The sequence below is a fragment of the Amblyomma mixtum genome, chromosome 10 (assembly GCF_055824585.1).
Source record: "Amblyomma mixtum isolate Tamu chromosome 10, ASM5582458v1, whole genome shotgun sequence".
Classification (NCBI taxonomy): domain Eukaryota; kingdom Metazoa; phylum Arthropoda; class Arachnida; order Ixodida; family Ixodidae; genus Amblyomma; species Amblyomma mixtum.
Window position 1 is genome coordinate 139,303,191 of NC_143021.1, and position 22,871 is coordinate 139,326,061.

Here is a 22,871-nt window from a genome sequence, read left to right on the forward strand (position 1 = left end):
TAGGAAGAACCAAGAAACTAGTAGGAGACAAGAAAGTTGTAAGAAAGAGACATAAAAGTTAAAGATAGAGGGGAGGATCGGAAAAAGCAACTACCGATTTCCCCCGGTCGGGTCAGGCCGGAGGTGCCGTCTACAGGAAGCGGGGGCCAAAGTGGGGTGGGCCTTAAAGGTCCAAACGCTCGGCATCGGCCCAACCACAAGGGTCCCCTTTTCCCCGGACACCGCAATGCGACGCACGGCAGTGGTCATGCACTGCTCACCATCATCACCCTGCGGGGATGTCCCTGCGAATGCTCAGGGACCCGTGTTGTCGCAATTCATCAACTTCTGCGCTCTGCAAACGCATCGGCGGGGTGCCATTAGGGAAAAGTCGTACTTTTCATACCACGTGCGTGCTGAACCCTCCAGTGAGAGAAAGAGATGTCTCATTTTCGCCACATCATGCCAGCTGTTGAATGATGCCACGTGCTCAAATTGGCCCAACCATTCCGCACGGTCTTCGCTTAGGGATGAATTGAAAGCTGGCGGCACCTGCGGCTGCTGCAGGATGATCGTCGTCATCTTTGGCGAGGTTGTGCTGCTTGTAGCAGCGTCTTTGCGCTGTCGGGTGCGGTGCGGCAGGATCCCAATCTGAGGCTGCGCCTCTCGGAAGCGTCGGCTGGCTGGTTGAACTGATGACACGTCCTGCGGTGTGAAGCGCAAAGTGTTTTCAGGGGGTCTCTGGTCCATGTATGGTCACCTCGCACCTCCACTATATGTCACGTATTGGCGACTGCAGTCCGGCCCTTAGGAAGACAGCGAAAAGGGCTCCCAAACGAAAATCTATATTAGGCTGAGGTGCGCCCACAAAGAATAGATTGACTCGGTGGCGGCGTAGCAACAAGCGTGCTCGGCGATCGTCGAACTGAATGTCCGCTGCTCTCGGCAGCGCTCAATTTAAAGCTGATTGGAAACTTTTGAGACAATGCGTTCAAACTTACCACAACGCTCTAAAACGAAGCATGAGCTCCACCTGGATGCGATCAGTTGAGATAAATCTGGTCGGGTCTTGCATCACAAACAAATCAATTAAGCCGCGTGTCGGCAGCTGTGAAAAATGAACAAAACAAAACGTACAAAGATTCGCGGAAATGCATTGCAGACATGCGGGCTATCTAGAGATCGTCAAAGTAGACTGAATACATAATGTATTTTGGGATTATTTTGCAAATGGAATTGATTCTCAGAATAAAAAGTGTCGAGCTTAAAATATATCCCTGAGTTACCATATTGTCGTGAACGAAGTTTCTCGAAAGCGTAGAGCCTTGACGTAAATGAAATGAATGACTGCGAGTAATTTAGGCAGTTCGGCATCCAGCCACGAATGTCGAGCTCTGCTGGGCGTCGCAGAGCCCCGAAACTCCAGGTTGATGCCTTTTCGAGATCGAAGAAGACGGCAAGACAGTGCTGTCTATGAATGAAAGCCTCTTGGACAGTGATTTCAAGGCGAACTAGATGGTGTGTTGTGCAGCAAGGAAAAAAAAACCTAAAGAGGCGAAATTCATTTCGAAGTTTCTCTTCCAGGGGAGCAGAAATATACTTCCAAGTTTCGCATATCCCTACGACACACAGGACTCGGATATCCAGCAGTCAGCGAACGTAACGAGCAAGGAGGACGCAGCTGAGTCGCGATGCACCGGTGAAAAAAAGGTTGTCATATGCCAGGTAGGTCGTCGTTTGACGACTCATGCTATGGGCTGCTTCTAGCTCCAATCCCATTGGAGGTAGAGCAGACGCTTTTATGCGAGCACCCCTTGACACGCGAAATGAACGCGGCATTCATAGCTGACTAGGTGACTAGTGACGCCAAGATGTACTTGAGCTAGCGGCTGCTGGTCGTAACTTCTACCCCCGATAGTACATAAACGGGGCATGTATGTAACAGCAATTACACCCCAGCCATTTTTTGACGAACTTGCGTTCCAATATCCCTGATGCGGACGGGTGAGACGCCGGCGCATTCAGGGTGTCCTTTGTTTTCACTATCAAATTTTTACAAAGCCATAAAATGGCTTGCCTGGGAGGGGGAGTGCTTTTATCCTCACCAGAGATAAAAGCACCACAGACCGTTTTCCACTTCACTCCTTTATTCCAGCTTCTTTCGCAACACATTCACACTTACTGGAAACATTCAATGAAAATCTTGCAAATCTCCAGGTTATTTATATATTCTTTGAATACTTTGTTTTTCTAAGCCCCGAATGACCTTCCCACATTATTGTCACTGTAGGTTTCAGATCTCATTAAACAACTTGCCCTGTGCAAGTAAAATTTCGATTGAGTTTAACCATCAGAATAATTTGCTTCAGCCTGAGGCACTGTTTAACCGAGAGGGTTAAGCGTTTTATTCTGTGCGAAGCAGCAGTTCAGATGGTTAACACCAGTTTTCGAGACCGGGTGTAAAAGGCAGTTGTCGAAAGGGTACAACGGTACATTCTAATGACGAACAGCTGTCTGGACTTGCTGATCGCGTTCCCACACCGGCTCTGAGCACAAAACTGAAGAGCGCAAGTACTTGTGGATGCGCCAGTGACCAGTGCTGGTGAGGGGATGGCACCATGGCACCAAGAGAGGCCATTTTCGATTCACAGGAGAGCTTTTTCGCCCTCACTACTGTGCGCTTTCAACTTCCCTCTCATACAGGTTAAGGAACATGTCCTCCTTTCCTTTTGCGAAAATGAATCGAAGAATGCCGCCTGTTTGGTTGGGAATTATGCGATCCAAAGTAGACGACGCGCACTACTCTGCAAGTTGTCAGTTAGTCTTGCCTTTCGAAGTTTCACTTTTCAAGAACCCCAGTCCGCATAGAATAGTTTGAATGGCTTAGATAAGGATTCATGTCCACTTTCGTGCCATCAAAAAGTATATTATGAACATTTTCACTCGTCTCGCTTTGTTTATTGTACAAGGTTTGTGCTTTGATAGTATGCATGTATCCGACACACTGTTAAACTGACCGCCAATGTGCCTTCGCGCACTAAGAGCCAAATTTAGAACTGTTTTATTCTGAAACCTGCAAATCCCGCCGCGGTGTTCTCTTGGCCTGCATAGTGGGAGTATGGGCTAGTTAGTTCTGTGCCTGTAAAGGGCCAGTAAGGGGCTAGTTAGTTCTATATGATGTTCGGTTAGCGCACTACTACTGACACACTACAGGGCAGTTTAGGGGACAAAAACTAAGTCACGCTTTTTCTTCGTGGTCGTCGTGTCCCTCTTCTTCGCTGTTGTGTATAGTGTCTCAATGGTAGCGTGCTAACAGAACGCCACGCCTTGGCCGGCCTGCTTCCTTTTACTTGTCGGACCTAAGATAATTAGACTGTTACGCAGGCTGCTAATGCTTAACAGCGGAAAGCGCAAGCCTTCCGTCCAGACAGCTACAAAAAGAGTCACTCCTACTTCGTGCAGGAGGTTAGCAAAAGTCTCAACACATCATGGAGGCTGCTGAAGTACTTCAACGCAGTTTATTACCAGAAAATGTACGGGATTACGAGCGCGACCACAAGTCTCATAAGCTGTTTTTAGTATATTTCACTGTGTTGGGGAAGGGTAAAACTGAAAAGATGCAGGGAATATCTTTGGGTGTTGGCTACAAAATAAGAGCAAAAAGAAAACAGCTAGGAGCATGTTCTAGAATATCTAGTGCACTATGAGTACAAAAAAAAAGTTCAAAAACCAGCAGAAACTTGCGGAGGTGTTACTCACCGCAAAACAGCAAGTTAGTCAAACGGAACATGTAACAAGTTCCACACATACTTACTACAAAATAGCATGTTAGTGCAGTACAGCAAATAACAAATGCCGTAAACCAGCAAAGCAGGAACGGGACTGTTCACCGTTGCGGAAAACTTACGTACTTATTATTACAAATGCGGCGCTATACTGGTTATAGCATTACGGTTCTAATTTCAAGATGCCTGCTGAGGACGGGTAAGGTGGTTTATGGTGAAGTCCTAAAGCGACTCAGGCTATGAGGGACGCTGTAATGAAGAGCTCCGAAAATTTCGACCAACTGGAATTTTTTAACGTGCACTGACATCGCACAGTACACGGGTCTCTAGAATTTTACTGCCATCGAAATTCAACTGCTGCGGCCGGGATCGAACCCGCGTCTTTCGGGTCAGCAGCCGAGCGCCACAACCACTGAACCACCGCAACGGCACGCCTGCTGAGGACAGTATCAGCAGTTATCTTCTCTACTGTAAAGCTGCGCAGTTCTTACAAGTATAAGTCAGCTTAGAACTGTCATTGCGTAAAAACGTTATTAATTGAAAAGCAGCCGCAGCGGTGGCTGAGTGGTTATGGTCCTCGGCAGCTGATGCGAAAGACGCGGGTTCGATCCCGGCCGCGGCGGCCGCATTTTGGTGGAGGTGAAATGCTATGCACCCGTATACTGTGCGATTTCAGTGCACGTTAAACAACCCCAGGTGGTCGAAATTATCCGGAGCCCTTCACAACGGCATTCCTCTAGACTGAGTTGCTTTAGGGCGCTAAAACGCATAAACCAACCAAACCTTTCAGAAACGAAATAAGTATCAGATGTACCCAAAGATATGACAGAATTTATAAGTCCATGCAGAATGCAGCCATTAACCGTATTGCTGAGCAAACACGGACGATTTAAAATAGCTCAAGTTATCTATAATTGCAGCGCAGCTTTTAAAGTTGCGACGCAGCTGACAGACTTTATTTGCATAACCAGGCCTTCACATTTTGTGTCGTAGCGGTGCCCAACATTGCAGCATAATAGTGTATACATCCATTTGACACATCCGTGAAGTTTTTTTTTTTTCCCCCTATAAGCGATGAAGTGAGAGCTAACTCTTCTTATGAACGAAAGCTTGCTAAATGCAGTTACAGCACACGAGAATTCACAGTCAATGAAAAGCATACACCCAGTGTTCTGTATCAACATACAGGTGATCAAAACTGAAAACAGTACCGTACAGAAGATGCAAAAGTACTGTACGTGATAGAGAAACAAAGTTTAGTTCATTATAGACTCTACAAGGCATCACAGAAGCGCGTTCTCAAGAAAAACAAGTCTTGTTTATTGTGATCAATCCAAACGACTCGACTGGTGATAATTTACCTGCGCGTGGTACTTATTTTTCGTAAAAAATGAAAACTCGGAGCCAAGCGTGGAACGTAAGAATAATTAACAATGAACAGAAAAGGACTTGTGCGTCCTTTTTGCGTTTCTTTCAGACGCTCTCAAATGGCAGCACTTTAAATACTCTACTTCATGCTGCCCTTTCCGAACGCGTACAACTCTAGTTAAATGTCTTCGGATCATATCGTTTGCTTTTGAGCCCTTCAGTTGAGTGTGCCTTGAAGACCAACATGATTTAAAAAGTGAAGGCGAACATTTGTCGAGCTCCAGGAAAGCCATAAGCTCTATTTAGAAGCGCGTGTGATCAGAAAGAATGTTGAATATTAAAACAAAAAACAGTCATAATGGCACGCATTCCGGACAGTCCCAGCGAGCCTTGCATCTTCACTCTATATACAGGCTACAAGGGTGTCTGTCCTCTGTGTGATACGGCGAGAGGACATCGTCTTGCTGGTCATAGAACAGCATGTCGGCATTGTCCCGAACGCTAGGCGCTTGTCTGCACCAGAATCACTGTGTATGTTATTGATGCTCCGGCGATCTGCGGAAGAACAGAAAAATGTTCTTTTGAGAACATCACAGCGCTGAAACAAATCCTAGCTTGGCAAGACAGCTCTAGCCATACTTTCAACTCTTCTTTCAAATAAAATACAATGAATTGTTCCGGCGAGTTGGTTCCTGGCTGTAAAACACACTACACTACACAGAGATTACCTGAAAGAAAGTGCATGTCTGTGCTTTTCTGTCTGTGATCGTTTAGGCGAGCAGTTTGCCGGTTTTATAGCCCGATACAGGCTACAGCTCAAAAATAATATAATTAGTAGTGTTATTTTTGTTTTTAGCGCGAGCTATATACCTTGCCTCTGGATTATTTTACTTCCTTTTGGGACCCAGGTTCACTTCACTCGTATGCCAGATTCGACGACCTAATCAGTTTTTTGGCCAAATTCATGCAGTGATCTTTTTAGCACAATTAACTAAATAAAGTAGTGCAGGAGCTTCCATAGTTTCTTTGGCTCGGGGAAGTGGCAAATCTCAGTAGAGCGCTTGTGCCGTCTGTTTTCAATTTTGTCGGGTCTGCTCTTCTTCCGCTATAGTTATTAAATATCATGTATGTCTTAGTACGGCGTCCACCTTAAGGACAGATTGTGCGAATTCAAGAATTAGTCGCTTGCATTGCATTGCGCAAAGCGTAAAGATTGCGAAGCGCATCTCAATCGGACCACTATCATCGCACGTTATAAAGATGAGATTACGAAGCTCATTTCGGAGGCATGCCATGTTAAAAAGCTAGGGAACACCTCTATCAGCAGCCCATCGACAAATCTACTACCTAAGGAACATGCGTATCTTAATCAGTTACGAGCCTTTTTTTTCAGTCTGATTGTGCGGTTGTGCGGTATTTTTTTTCTCAAGCTTTTCTTGCGTTTTTACTCGTGCCATTTCATTTATATGCTGCCTCACCTGTAGCAATCAACCATTTGGTTGTTAGTCACCGCTGGTGTTTGTCCTTCTCTTGTCTCGTCTTCTATTGTGTTGTTTTATCCAGTTCTTCAAATATGCACCAATCAGACCATATTTGCGCTCTTCTGGAATTCTTTAATAGGCTATCTTGGCTTGTATTCTTGCTTTGTTATTACTTTGTGTGTGTGTGTGTCCTGCTCTGTTGCTAACGGGTCATGGGTACTTAATTTAATGCTCTTGAGTGCTAGAAAGCCGTTTCTTGCTCGTTTTTGCTTTCTTTGAGCACATGCAGGAGCCCTTTATCTTTGACTGTCTGCTTCTTTGTCATGCGTTTTACTTTCATCCGCTTCTCTATTTATCCTAAAGCCTTTCCCATCCTAAAACCTGGCATTCAGGCTGGCGTTCGTCAATAAAAAACAAGCAAATACTCAAGGAAGTACTGAGTTTGCGCAAAACAATGGAAAAAGATATTTTATATACCCTTATTCCCTGTCCTATTCCAATCCGCTCGCTTGCTCTTATCTTCAGTTACATCTTTAGGCAAACCCGTTTCGGAGACCACGAGACGAGATGCACCTTCTGGCTGGAGTTAAATCTGAGAGGACAGGAGTTGGATCGATACGTGCTTGCTATCGCATCAAGTTCGGCGCTGCGCAAATTGTAGTCGCACAAAATAATTACTGGCTTCATGTTCACTTCGAGGTGAAAAATCAGCATTGGTGCCTGTATGCCTGCGGGGCGGTACGCCGGTCGCACGTGGGATGCGTGCGCTGCACTCACGGACACGAGCAGCTGCAGGTTGACCGTGAAGAGGCCGGCTCCAGAGATGCACACGCTGCTCGGGTCGATGCTGTCCAGGGCGAAGCGTATCTGCACACGACAACAAAGAAATACGTGAAGTGCCCCGGAAACAACGCTACGCTTAGCGGTACGTTAACAGAAGTCGCCCAAAAGAGCAATAATTCGTCATTTTTATTTGTTGTCAGTCGAGTCGCACTGGCTGATCGACGCTAAACGCGGCCTCTTGAAGCTAATAACTTTAAGATTATTATCACGAATTTAACAGCATAAATGATGATGGACCAAAGAGCGTCATTTGGGTTAATAAAGGAGAGTATCCGCTCTTTCTAAGAACCCTTTTCAACTCTGGCAACAACATAGTCGGGCTCCCTAATCATTTCGTTTTAAAAGTTGGGTGCTGCAAAGCGGCATAGCGGCGTCGTGCAGGTGAGGCGATTGCTATACAAAATGCACAAGGCCCTGACGCACCCTCTTAGTTCACCTCCTAGCTTTGGGCAAGACGTGTGCAAATGTCACGTGGTGCACGCTCTCCTCCGTTGAGCTCATAACCATGCACAGCGCTGCATGAACTGTAGCTTGTGTTTGGTTTAATAGAAACACGGCTACTAATGAAAGCCTGTTTTTTTTTATAGCCGTACCTTTTGTGTAGAGCTAGGCGCTGCAATTTCAGTCCATTACGGCAGAGGCGTTGACACCGGCGCAGCAAGCACCTAGTGCTCACTACGGTAGAAGTGCAGAATAGTTGGTAGCCCATACTTGCAAGGCAGTTCGACTGACACGTACGATGACGGAAAGTGAATACACACGCCCCAGACTGAACCCACTGGAAAAGAAAAAAATGGCTGAGTTTCAAAATGGCTGAAACCTAGTTATACGAGCCAAAGCTGTGTTAAGTATAGTCTAGACTGTCTCAAATTAAATTTCAAGGCCAAGGGTCAAGGTCAAAACCCAAGGTCCTGTGCCCAATGGTCATAGTCATATGGTCACGTGGTCATACTACCGTAGCTCTCTCTCAAATCAGCTGTCAAAGTGAAAGGCGAAAGTCAGGTACCCGATTGTCATACTCATATGACCACGTGGTCGTACTACGCAGTCAAGTTCGATTGTCTCATCCCCATCAAAATCGGAAGTTATACCCCGAGGAGTAGATCTCCCGCTCTAATAACCAGGGGGTGACTTCCGCTGCTTGCAGAACGAAGGTGGACTGCCAGGCTAGAGCCGCGCCTACGCACAATACGCTGCTCAAGGCTAGTCCCGCAAACACTTCTCGGCTTGGCTCCGAGCTGCTTGACATGTTCACTCGATGTTTCAAGCAATAATCACCCTCGGAAAAAAGAGGCGCCACAAATGCTGTTGCAACCAGACCGGCACTAATTCATACACAGCGCGTTAATGGGTCCCCGCAGCGGCCTGGGATTCTCTTTAAGTATCACTTCGCGGACACAGATACTGTTCTCTGCTTCACCATCTCATAACGCTTAACCTACCTTTTAAGAGTACAGTGCGATATCATTAAAGATTCCCCCCTCGCAAGTACTCCTTCTCTGCCGCGTATGGACTGCGTACATGCCCATAACACATCGTTACAGTGGTTTAGCGTTAGCCCGCAAACTGCAGGGATAAAAGCTGCGAGACGGCCTTAGTTGAACCAAGCCAAGACAGCCAGCTCGGAGAAAGGAAGCATGGCGGTGCATGCGATGTACTCATCGGAGTAAGGTGTGGATAGCCACCCTAGTATGGATGAACTAGCTTATGCCAGAAGAAACGGCAACATGGAAAGCAACGCGCTGCTGCGCAGGATGCGACGACCTCGCTCATTTTATTGGAGTCGTCAATATCAGCCCATTAGCGGATGAGCCGAGGGAGTGGGTGCGAGAACAAACACGGGTTAATGTCATCCTAGTCGAAATCAGGAGGAAGAAATGGGCTTGGGCAGGGCATGCAAACTGAAGGCCATATAACCGGTGGTCCTTAAGGGCGACGGAGTGGATTCCAAGAGATGGAACGCGTAGCAAAGGGCGGCAGAAAGTTAGGTGGGCGGATGAGATTAAGAAGTTTCCGGGGATACGGTGGCCACAGATGGGAAAGGACAGGGTTAATTGGAGAGACATGGGAGATGCCTTTGCCCTACAGTGGTCGTAGTCAGGCTGACGATGATGATGGTGGTACAAATGCCCATCTCGTATATTATCTGGCCAGCGCAAATCAAGTTTGAGTCGGCGGCTAAGGCTCCCGCCACGGCTCTCGGCCTGAAGTCCTTGTAGATGCTGCAGTGAAAAGCCTCATGCGTCTTGTCATTCGCTTCTGGCTTTGATTGATCGAAAGCTTTATCTCAGGGTTGTGTGCCAGAAGTGCATTTATAGTCTTACAATCAAATTTGTTCCGCCCCGTGACTCGTGTCAGCTGTCGACGTAACCGCCGCCTGTGATAATACGAGGCATCTGCATTTTTTTCTGCATAAGAAATTCTACGCTGGAATCATTGTCAATGTTGATAGCCCAGACGCCTGTATGGCTAGGAAGACCCCCATATATGTTGTTGAAATATGTCAACTCGTTTTTTATTTAGGCGAGAACTAAGCCTAACATCTTGAATACATGAGCACATTTGCTTACTTGGGTGGCTAGAGGAGCGGACATATCGCCGAGCCCCGCCGACCTGAGAACCTTTCTTATGGCCAGGAACTGCAAGCAGAATGGCAAGCAGAATGGCGTCACACACTAGCGGCAGAACGAGCGCGTGCGCGCCGGCAGTGGCAGCTACACCGCCGCTCCTTCGCCAGACCTCTCGTTGCAGTCGAGTGAGCGAGACGCATGGCTCTGAAGCGGCCCAGTGATTCCGCACCAAGCAGTTCGGGGAAGCGGCAGTGGGTTGACCACAAGGCTTTCGCCAAGCACACTTTAGAGAGGTCCGCAAGACAACGGGGAAGAAAGGTAAAGAGCACCAGCTTTCTCGTTGACTTCCTCGTCTCGCAAGATTTGAGAGTAGTATGCGCTGATAAGGAAGGATGTTTTTGTGGTGATGCCGGTTAGCACCTCCGGAGAAAAGGCTACAGCTGTTATCAAGAAGAAGATTAAGAAGGTTGTTTTCAAGGGCTCAAGAGAACGTTCAAGAAGACGCAGTTTTCTTATTGTTAGGTCACAATTTCGAGAAGCTGGCGAGCTCCGTAAAGAAGGCAGACGGTGCGCAGTTAGCGGTGTTTTTCACTGCCAAGACTCACAAGACCGGCATGTCGTTCCGTTCAATAGTATCAGAGCGTCATACCTGGCAGCACTCGGTCGCCCTTTACCTGCAGAAACATCTGGTCTCGTTGGATGTCCAGGATCCCTTCGGGATACCTTATTCGGACGCTATGGTCAACTTTCTAGGAACCTTGAACTCACGTCAGTGCTGTGTTTTTAGCATAGACGTTGAAGACCTGTACTATTCCATGCCTCATGAAGAGTTAATCAAGAGTGTTAAGGGGTGTATCACGAATGATATTGGTGAGTCGCTTTTATGAGCAAAAAAAGTGTGTCCGTAAGTAGAGTCCTGTCCTTTCTGAACTTCTGTCCTTTTATCTTTCCTGAACAGTCATCGGATGGGAAGGAGGTTTTTTCAATTAACGTACCGGTGTTTGTATTGGTTCATACGTAACCCCACTACTGAGCAAGATTTTCTTCGCACAGGTGGACCGAAACATTCAACGTAATTCAATAAGATCAGTTAAAATATTTGCAGATATGTTGACGACTACCTTGTGTTTTCTTTTCAGACTGATCTATATCTGCGCATTCCTGACTTTTTGAAGGTTTCGAAAGATTGCAACTCAGGGTTGAAGTTAACCGTTGAATCACTCAAAGAAGTGGTTCTACAGTTCTTCGACTTCTCGCTGTCTGTGAGCCAAGATCACACCTGCTGGACTTATAGCCCCCGGTCTTCTTAATTATGCCTCTGGGCCGTCAAAAATTACCAAGAATGGTATCGCGACATCCTTTATTAAGGTAGCCATCACAACATCTTGCACTCACTCCTTCCAAAAGAGCGCCTCGGCCCAGGTGAACAGACTCGAGGAATCGGGGTATCCCATGCATGTTATCTTGATGGCTTGCGGCAAGCTGGTGCGATAGACTGAAGAGGGACATAAACCCCAAGATGTTGGACGGGAGCTCCAGAAGGTTGCTGTGGTGCCCCATGTGCATAGAACGGCACATCGGCTGATACAGGTAGGAAGTCGCTATAGCGTCCAAGAGGGTTTTTCCGGGCCGAATAAGTTGAGTAGTTCGTGCTCACAAATTCGGAATAGGCAAGAAGGTGATGGCGACAAGCGAAATAGGCGTGGGTGCACCGTTAAGTACCGCCCCCCGTTTGCACCCTGCAGCATGGGTGTATAGTGTACAAACTGACTGCCGTTGTCTTCCGGAGCTGTCTATATAGAGCAAAAGGGGCCATGCGTCAACATTAGGCTAGGTGAACACCGTAATTCCCTAAAAGATATTTACGGGAATCTTCCTGATCATTGCCGAGAATGCAGCGAAAAAGAGAAGAAAAACAAAAAGTGTACACCGCCTTTCTTTAGAACCGCCGTACTTTTCCGACATCGCGGTCAGGTGTAAAACATTTATTTATACTATATACAGAGGTATTGCTTGGACCGTGCCTGAAGGGCCCGGCCCTCACAATCACTAGGAGGGATCCCTAGTCCGGGACCCCTGTGGCCTCCGCGGCGGCCCGGGCTCTTGTCACCAGGGCTCGTTGGTCCTGGAGAGTTGAGCAGCCGAGCAGGGCAGCCTCCCAGTCCTCTCGGGTGGGGTGGGGGTGGGGTGGGGGTGGGGTGGGAAAGCAGGATTGGCAGGGCATGCCCACACCATGTGATACGTGTCCGCAAACACTTCCCCACAGTGAGGACACTAGCCCGAAAAGGCCGAATTGAAATGTTTGAGCACTGGCGGGCACAGTACCGTGTTGGTGTCAGCGCGTACGTGAGATTATGGAGGCATATCATATAAGGAAATTTCAAAATACGTGTATCTGTGAGCCCTCTGTTACCATTGCAGACTGTGAAATAGATTTTTTAGTCCCCGGATTGGATTGATATCCTTTTCGAAAACCTTTTTTTTTCTGAAGTGATTCTTCCCCAGCGATTAGTGGCGCGTGATGCTTACAATTCCTTTTTTCCTTTTTACTTAGGGTTCCTAGGAGGGTGGCTGCTTATTTTATGTGTTTCTCAAAGTGACTTGTATAAATTTCGTGTTTCAGCAATAAACCCCCAGTGGCGAGTTAGCGCTTGTCTGCGTTGTTCCCTTTCAGTCCCTCGTGTTCTTTAGCGCTAATTTTTCACCATGGGGACACTTAACCTGTGCCTTTAAGGGCATGACGCGGCAGAGGTTTCTCTTGCTCACGCAGGCACGGGCACTGTAGCCGTTTTCACAATCTTAACCATACCCGCCGCGCTGGCTCAGTGGTTGCGGTGCTCGGCTGCTGACCCGAAAGACGGGGGTTCGATCCCGGCCGCGGCAGCCGAATTTTTGTGTAGGCGAAATTCTAGAGGCCCGTGTGCTGCGCGATGTCAGTGCACGTTAAAGAACCCCAGGTGGTCGAAATTACCGGAGCCCTTCACTATGGCATCCCTCATAGCCTGAGTTGCTTTGGGACGTTAAACCCCAATAAACCAATAAACCAACAATCATAACCATTATGTGCCACACGTGTACTGTGTACTGCATTATGTGTACTGCCACATTACATCAAACAAGCCTGCTCGTCATAACAAATCGGAGTTCTCACCACCGTTACCACAAGCTTTTTCTACACAACATGACAGCTGCACTCTTTACACAGATGTCGCCATAATCCCAACAGGAGGATTAACTGCTTTTATAAGCCCGACACACCCTCAACTCTACGGCCGACAAACCTACTCTACTGACACTTCATCATCTTTCTTTGGAGCTGCAAGCAATATTAAATGCCATTGCAGCTTTACCTGACGACCCTCCTTATAACCAGGTGCACCTATGCACCCATTCACAAGCCGTGAAGCATCTAAAGAGAGTCCGCTTTACCCTTCGGGTTTCCCAGGCCATACATGCTGCGTGTAAATCTTACCCGGTGCCTATACTCATTCAGTGGATTCAAGCTCGCACAGATGTCCACAGCATCGCACCTGATATGATATCTCGTGTGACTGACATTCCACAAACTCCACCTGCCTCTTTGCCACCAGATCCACTTCTGACACATCTAATATCTTCAGCCCCCCTCAGGCAGCGCACACGTGCTCTTATTCCCCCGTGTACCTACCCCCTCTCTGAGAGACCTCCTCAGAGAAAGGAGGTCTCTCTGAGGCGGCTGCGTGTCGGAGTGGCCCTTACGCCTGCAGTTCGCTACCAGTGGCAAAGTGACAAGATTCCTGCGCCGCAAAAATGCCCTCACTGCGAAGCACCCGCTTCCGACACCAATGTCCACCATCTACTGTGGACATGTCCAGGAACTTCACAGGTGCGCGCTCGAGTTCTTCAAGAGGCAGGCCTCTCTGCAAACAATGACTCTACTTTGCACGTGTGGATAACGAAAAACATTTACGCCCGAAGCGTATGTGACTTTTTACACGCAACCGGGCTTCATGAGTTTTTGTAACGTATTCTACCGTTCGTCACCGACACCACGCTTTATGCCGCGCGGCAGACTCAGCGTCACAAATAAATAAATAAACAACCATTATGTGAAAGACCATACGGCGTGCATGTAAGCCCTGCTTTAAGCAAGCCGTACGAACGAGCCTCCCCAGGTAGCACACGGCAGCGGGCCAATATTGGAAATCCACTGGCAAAGCGTGGCCCTAACTAGGCCCAGAGTTGCCAGTGAGCACCCGATATTGGTTGTGCCACTCCTTAGCACATCCAACAATGGCCCTGGTTGTCCGTCGCTTTACCAGTATTGGCTGAGCCGTAATTAGATCCTGGCTATCATGGGCCAGGTTAGCCAGGATTGCCCCACTGTTTGCCATTGCTGGCTGTGCCATCATCGAATCCTGGCTATCATGGGCCATGTTAGCCAGTGCTGTTCCACTCTTTGCCAGAGTTGGCTATGCCATTTCCGGGAGCTGGCTATATTGGCCTAGGATTGCCACCGCTTATCCAGTGTTCAAAGTATACTGGCAAACGTTGGTAAACATTGTGTCATGCATTAAAATGGGTTCAAAATTATTTTTATTGTCGAGTACCATATCGCCATATAGCGCCTGTCCTGTGTGTATTATCCTCTTGTGTGCGCTTAAATTTAATTTCATTTATAAAATATACCATATCGGCAGTTCATAATTTTCGAACGCGTTAAAACATGCGAGATCAAAGATTTGGTTTTATTTATTATTATATTTTAACCGAACACTTTTGCAGTTTGTGAGCAAAGCTACCCATGATTCCGTTGGAAAAGCTGCACTCTGGTTGCGCAGTGAGCAGCAATAATACGTTTAGGAGAATTGCGATCGAAGTCCTGTAGATCAGAATTAACGTTCTGATTACACCCGAGACGCCTTCAACAAAAATTCTCAACAGGCGCCTTCAACAAAAATCAAATAAGTTTGATTTGATTTAATTTTTGGAATAAAAAAATCACTTCTTTTTATTCGCTCTAGGAATTCACTGCCACAGTGCGCAGCTGGTGTCTGCTTTATGGAGATCGCGATACAGACGTAATAGATTAGCGCAAGTGCATTCGCTAAACCGAAATTGTGCTCAGTTTAGGCAACGTCCAGAAACGAAGCAGTCGCCTCGTAATTTCGAATTATGCGTTGCGCTCGTGAAATATTAGGCGGGTGCTTCATAAACGCACGCGGACACGTGCTAAGCGATTCCTACGCTTCCCTACCTCGTGCCCTGTGATCGCGCCTTTCCCGTGTTTTCTGATTTGTTATTTCCTTCCTTTTCTGCAAATCGTAGTGTTGGAAATTGTTGTTTTTGACCTTTTTATTCTTCTGTTGTGTAATTTGCATTGGGGGCAATATAGCTCTTGCTCACGTCCTTGCATATTTACTCGCGTTTTTTTTTTCTTTCGAACATGACCTTTATTGATGAAAACCATCGAAAGTAGTTGCGAACCACAATTCAACATGCCTTTGTTTGTTTTCGCTTTTTTTGCGCGAAACTTCCACACCAACAAACAATTTGAGAATTCTTCGACGACCACTGAATAAATGGACTGACAACTGGCGTTAGACGCATGTTAACCTAGCTTGTTTGGCGTATGTACGGTACATGAAACTATGAAAGAGCGCGCATTCTGCTTGGATATATTTTTTTGCTTTATATTTTTGTTATTATGTGGTAACATTTTAAGCTATCTTGAACTAACAGAAGCCACATCATACGGCCCCACAAAATACGCGAGTGTCTGAAGTCGTTTTGGCGAAATTCATCTTGAAGCTGCAAGTTTTTCACTTCAAAATGTTCGGGCTTTTGCTACAGCTTTGTAGCAATACTTTGACGCTTCCGTGTTTCCCATCCACTTGTTCCTTGTAGGTATTGCTTCCCGTACTGCCTGTGGCCATGTCACTCGTTCTCCAAAAATTCCAAACCCTTTTCACGTGTTTTGGCCCCTTTCCCTCTCTCTTTCAAGTCTTCCCATATCTCCCCACCTGTTCTCCCGGCGGCGCCCTTTCTTTAGGTAGCGGGCTAACCCCCCACACCGCGAAGCGCTTTTTTTTCTTTTTGGTTGTCACTTCCTCAAAGCTATTTTCCCTCGCGCGCAGCTACGCGCTTCGCTGTTCGTGCACCCTTCCACGATCTCTCTGTCTCCACCTTTCAGCTCGAGGACTTTTCTCGGAACCACAAAACCTGCGTAAAGGAAAATGACCCTATCCCCTCCAGCCAACTCCCCCCCCCCCCCCCCCCCCCCATCGTCTCCACTGCTCGTCTTGGAACCGCGCGACGCATCACAATAAGACATTCTTGACTCCACGGCGGAGCCCAACCACGTGCACAACCAACACGACGAAAATGCATGCACACTCGAGCTAGCACCGTTCATAGTCTGTGCACGCGAAAAGCCACGCTCATATATTAGGAGAGCTCCGACGCTGTTCGTACCGCCTGCAAGATCTTACTTGTAAGTACTAAAACTCTTTTATCTTGATATACGTCTGGAAGTTAAAGTGGTTTTTGTAGTAAACGTTGCTTTGACTACATGCGCCTTTATTTTTTCGGCAGGAAAACAGAGCGAGCCAAAAAGCACGAGGACGACTTCTGTGTACCCACTCTCATTGCGAAATGGCTTGCTTGACGTCGTGCGCAGTGGAATTGTGGCCGAATGGTGAGAATTTAATTTTTCGTCTTTGGTGAGATGAACTCACTGAAGATTCACTACTTTGGCTAACAGCGGGTTTGGACTCATATGACCTGAGATGGGATGCATTCGGGAATATGTCCTTTACCGCTTATGCACGACGGAAATCAGAACCGCTTAATTAATTTTCCACTGCAGACCAGTTGGTAGGAATATGTGTAATACTTCCGTACTGTTTCTTTTTGCCTTCTACACTTGCAGACTCAATAGAAAATCCGCAATTGCTGGTTAAAGCTTTTCCCCAAGTTCTCTCGCAATGAAAAAGGGCATTACTCTGGACTATCAGACTAGTATTTTTGTGTGGTTTGCAAGTCGCAGTTTCGAATCTAATTATAGCATGCATGCGAAGCGACTAAGGTAAAACAAAGATGCCCTGAGTTCCTTGCGTTCAGCGTATTTCGCAAAAACTCGCAAGCCGTATTTTTAACCCTATTAAAAAAAACTAATCAAAAAAGTTGTTTTGACGTCCATGTGGAAGAGACGTTAACCCCTGTGCATATTTACTTGAATAAAAAATTAGCTCGCAATTTAGAGATACGAGTTATGATATTAAAACAAAATAATACATTAATCTGTTTTCAATATCACATTAATTTGCTTATCTCGCATTGAATATATTTACTGGGAGTGCGACACGACGCATTGGACTAAACTAAACCATTTGGTATAAGAGAAGTTTAGTAAATTAAATTCCATTTTGTACAACTAATGTGGTGCTGGTTCTTAAGAATAAATTTAAAATTATCCTGTAAAATATGTTGCTAGTGTCTTCACGATGACTGTGTTTCACAAAATTCGGTGTTATTTAATCATTTTTGTTTTTGTTCTGTGATGGCCATAATTCAACTTACCATGACATCATGCATCTCGATCGTTGCAGGCTTGGCGCTTCGTGACGCCATCGTGCAAGAGCTGGACGAGGAATTTGTTTGAATGCAGTCCAGCAGCCCTCTTACAAGTGGAGTGCAACGATTACTTCGGATATGACTGATCAGTTCACTGGAGGACAGCTCCGTTGAGCATTTTATGGATGCCTTAGCCGTGCCGCAGCAGCTTGCCCAGATGCTTTGCCCAACCTGATCGGCACGCACCAAACTTGAAAATAAATTGTTTTCCCACAGCCTCTGCCACCATGTTCTTGGGCCCCCTTTCTTTACTCCCCAGGGTGGCTGGTTGTAGCGCAAACCATCCTGTGCGGGCTAAAAGCGTGATTCTTGTAACTCAAAACAATAAACGGGTCTTTTTTCTGGAATTCTTTCGCACCCTCTATTATGAATATTTGCTAGGTAGAATGTTATGTACATCCATCCACAGTGCCGGTCATTGGCGAGTGGGTTAATTGCATGTGCCAGCGTTCGAAAGCTGGATGCCATTATTCGAAAGCTGGAAACCATTATTCGAAAGCTGGATGCCATTATTCGAAAGCTGGAAACCATTATTCGAAAGCTGGCTACCAATGTTTGAAAGTTGGCTACCAATGTTTGAAAGCTGGCTACCAATGTTTGAAAGTTGGATACCAGTATGAGACCTTTGCTGGCCCATGCTGCAGAACGAACATCGGTACTGCGCTGGCCGCTTGATCGTCCGAACATTGGCCCAAAACTGGCATGAAAGTAGGTCCAATGTGTAAAGTGGTAGCGCTCGGCCCAAATGCCAGTGTAGGACCGATGTTCGTGCCAGTTTTTGCCAACAGTTGACCGACCTTCGGCCAATGTTGTTGTGCTGCCTGGGTCCGTGACGTAACGGTAGCGACTCTGACTCGTAACCCGAGAGTCAGTGGTTCGATTCCTGTGTTGGCTACATGGGTGCGGTTACTAGGAATCCACCGATCGACCCGCTGCGTAGTAGACTGAGAGGTGACGGCTCTAACGTTAGTCCCCGTTTGCTGGGTGTTTATATGAGGGTGAGGGGGAAGAATGAAAGCGGCCGACGGCCCGTGCTCTTATTACGCGATCGTCTCATCGCTGAATATCTCATGTGCCGCTGGTGTGACTGTCGTCATCTATGGAAGGCTCTTCGAACAGACAACTTTTTTACCAATCCGGGTTTTTCGGTTACGCCGACGGCAACGCCGACACCAACTTTTGTGCGGCTCGGGACCATTACACTCTCGCGTAAAAACAATTTGATTGTTGTAATTTTGTGGCTGCAGTGAGAACGTCCTCTGTTGTAAATCGAGCTGGGCGCGCGCGTGATAAATGCGTGGTCAGGAATTTCGTGGGAGGGCCCCATCACCACGAGCACCGTACTATACAAAGCGGCAGCTTCACCTCACTCATACAAGGCGTCGAAACTTTCTGGCTTGCCCACGGACGTAGAGGCACCCAAATCTTTAGCGTGCGCGAGCGGCGACTTTTCTGTGTGTCAGCGTAACGAAACAGGTTGAGGCTAATCGCGTGCCCACAAAGCACGCTCAGCTGGGCACATCGTCCTTCTTACGGAGGTCACCCCATGTTCGCGCACTTCAGACGAATAGACAGCGTAGTAGGCGAATGGTTTTATGTGCCTAGGATCAACTTTGTAGCAACCAAGCGAGGAAATAATATTTAAAGGCCGAACACGCTCAATAATGCGTTTTGAGCCGAAAACTATGGATCGTTCATTTGCTACTTCCTGGCGTGAACGCTTCTTTCATCTGTATAAAGGGAGGTTATCAACACTCTGCGTTCTTTATGCTTCAGCGTGGCGGCAGAGTTATAAGGCAGCTGCTATATAGGCCGTGCTCACGGCAGTTTGCAACATTTATCGAATTGCCACCCAAAATGTATCTAGGGGCAAGACTCGAAATAATAGGAATGTCATTGGGCGGCTCATCGCAGAAGGAAATTGCTAAAGCAACTGAAGTGGCTGGGGCTGCAGTGGGCAGAATCATACGTGCCTACCAGGACGAAGAACGGATTGGAGATGCTCCTCGCTTCCTCACCGGGAAAACAACCGAAGAATACTTTCAGATTGTCGCCTGTTCCCCGTTGTTACCCGTTCATAACAGCTGGTGAAATAAGAGCTGCGCTCGGGCCTTAATGTGTCACATGGATCAATTAGGCATCGGCTAAGGGCAGCAGAGATCAGAAACAGAACGGCTGCACAGCAGCCCGTAGTTTCCAACATAGCCAGAGCAAAAAGGCTCGCCTTTGCTCACGAGCATCTTAAATGAACTGTCGACGATTGGCGAAACGTCGCTTTTACAATGACAGCAAAAAGTAGATCGGCCAGTCGCTAAAGGTAAGTGATTAGGCTTTTATCTTTTGCCGAATGGCTTGCTTTATTATATACCATATTGCTATTTTCCTTCCAACTGTTATTATTCGCATTAAATGCTACATTTTTTAAAGCTATGATTCCTTTTACGTCCAGGACGTCAAGGCAAGTGGCCGAACATCTGTGAACGTGTGCCGGGTTACCACGAAGGAAGGCCACGGGATTGTTCACCACTAATGGTCGTCTGTGCTCCGAAGTCTGTATTGCAATCATTGATCACCAGCTCCTTCCTCGCGTGCTGGCTGGACCGTACAGAGATGGACATTTCCTTCTGCAGCATGATCTTTCCCCGATCGACAAGGCTCACGCAGTGACCGGGCACCTTGAAAACCTTGGAGTGATGACGCTGACTGCCCGCTCAAGGGCGCGGACATCAACGTCATTAAAAACGTTTGGGGCATTTTAAGAGCCAATATGTCAAAACTCGGCCTCCATACCTCATCTTCTGATGAGTTGTGGGAGGCCATCAAAAGTCAGGGGGAAGAGCTGAAGACCGACAGCGACCTTGTACCGGCGCTCTACGACTCCCTGTCAAGCCGCACGTCTGCCGTAATCGGCCATGGCGGTGACTTCAACGGCTGGAGAAGCTTTGTTTCTGCCCTCGTAGTGACGAATCAATACGACGAAGACTAAGGCTGCGTTTTTTAGAGCAAAAAACGTGCAGTTGAATAAGCTTGAGCTGTAGGAATAATCAGGAGATGCCAGTGGAAGCTTCCTGCCAAAGTAAAGCTTATTCTTTATCATGCTCTGTTCGAATCGCATGCCAGATATTGCCTCTAGGTGTGGGGTAACAGCGTTCTATACGTGTTTAGGGTTTTACATGTTTATAAATCACAGCTTCGCGATCAGGCTAATCATTTAATAAATATGACTCACCTACGCATCAACCCAGTGCCCCGGATAGTAACACACCACGAGTACTGGCACATACCGCATCCGAGAACTAATTACGGTCTGCAGACTACAAGATATGTCCTAACTTCTCTACTCAGTAAGTCTGAGTTTAAAAATGATTCAATTTGCTCCGCAACGGAGAAGTACACACAAAATCTGTTCCTTTAGGCGTTGCTTTTGCGTGTCTGTGCATGTTCCGAGTGAAATGTTTCGTTTTTATTCATTACCAGATGTTGATTTGTTACAATTCATTTTAATTAGTTGTAGGCTTGTGAATGACCCTCGAATGTTTGTATTTGTAAGGAGCCAAGAGTGCTGGCCATAGTATCTTTTTGTGTGTGTGTGTGTGCAATGACTGCTTTTGCTTCTTGGGAGGGTTACCAATTTTTCTTTCCACCTAGCTGTTGCCGAAGCAACACAGGGGTTGGGACCTTCGTCAAGCCGCAACTGTGACTTTTTTTTTCCTTCTCCTGAGTCATGGAGTTGACTGAAAAAATAAACCTTGAATATTGAACTTCACCCGCTAGAGAACGGCTTGTGCGCGTCCACTATTGTTCCAGAGCTACATCTTTTTTGTGTTTTTAGCGTTTCAGCAAACATTCAGCGCATAATAAAATGTTTTACGACTTCATTTATTGCTGTTTCACTCAAATTCAAGCAAAGTACTGCAATATTTTTGACAGGAGAAGTAATGCAGCTTAGGATGCTCACCAAAGCTGCGTGACACAGGAGGAGTTTTTTAGCAGCTTCCATTTGTGATGACATCCCATTATGTTTGTCTTGCCCCTTAAGACACACGTGGTAGAATTTAGATAACTATCGAAAACTGCCGTGGCCACGGCCTGTAGAGCAGCTGCCTTAAAGAACAGCATGTTTAATGTTCGCATGCAGTGGCAGTCGTGAAAGGGACATTTTCGTTGCAATAATACTATGTATTGCTGCGTATCTGTTATGGAAGCTGAAGGGAATGGCGCCCTTGCTGGGATAACTACGCTGCCACGCTGAAGCGTAAAGCACGCAGAGTTTTGGTAATTGCCCTTTCTACAGATGAATAAAGCGTTCACATGAGGAAGTAACGAATGAACGATCCATGTTCTTCGGCTTATCGAATGACTGGGCGCATTTGGCCCATCTTTAAATATTATTTCCTCGCTTGGTTGCTACAACGGTTATCTCCGGAACATAAAACCATTCGCCTACTCACGCTGCCTGCTCGTCTGAAGTGCGCTAATATGGAGTGAAGTCCTTAAGAAGGACGATGTGCCCAGCTTAGCGTGCTTTGTGAGCATGCGATTAGCCTCAACCTGTTTCCAACCTCACATGACGCTGACGCACGGAAAAGTCGCTGGCGCACGCTAGCTGAAAATATGGGCTCCGGTACATTGCCCTGCGTTTCGTACAGGAGAAAGGTAATTGCCAGAGTATGTATTGCGCTAACTGAAGCCTCGGCTCTACATCATGGTGGTTATCTCAGTTATGGAGCCAATCATGGGGATTTCATTTGATAGTTTGCTCTTAAAAGGACTATGAAACGATATTTACTACGGCTGGGAGAAGCGCATGAGAGACCGCTCTTCCATCACTAGGAACAGCAGTGCAAGTTTTTTTCGGCTATCGTCGTTGGCACCGAAGATATCAGTGTTTTAATCACGTTCTTCCTCTCCTCCTATAAACACCGAAAATCCAAAAGGAATTCCAATGAAAAAGCTCTTTGCGTCAACGGGAGAGGGATGGCTAAGAAAGCGCGGTGAAGTGCTGCCCTAATCGGTTAAAAGCAGCAATTTTTTACGATAAACATGTAAATTAAATGGTCGGTAGAGGTCTTTAAATTGGACTTCAGTACGGGCAAAGACCACCGTTACAGACTTGTTGCATTAGAATATGGACATAAAAATCAATTCATGGGTCCTTTGACTATCCCACTGAAAAACAATGAGAAGCGTTAAATACATGTTTCAGAGATTGCTTTTTCCCCATCTACCAG

At 46.7% G+C, this 22,871-nt stretch overlaps 1 pseudogene; it reads left to right on the forward strand.

Annotated features, from left to right (window-relative positions):
- The window catches only part of LOC149327093 (uncharacterized), a 91,900-nt pseudogene that overhangs the window by 2,502 nt on the left and 66,527 nt on the right, over positions 1 to 22,871 (forward strand).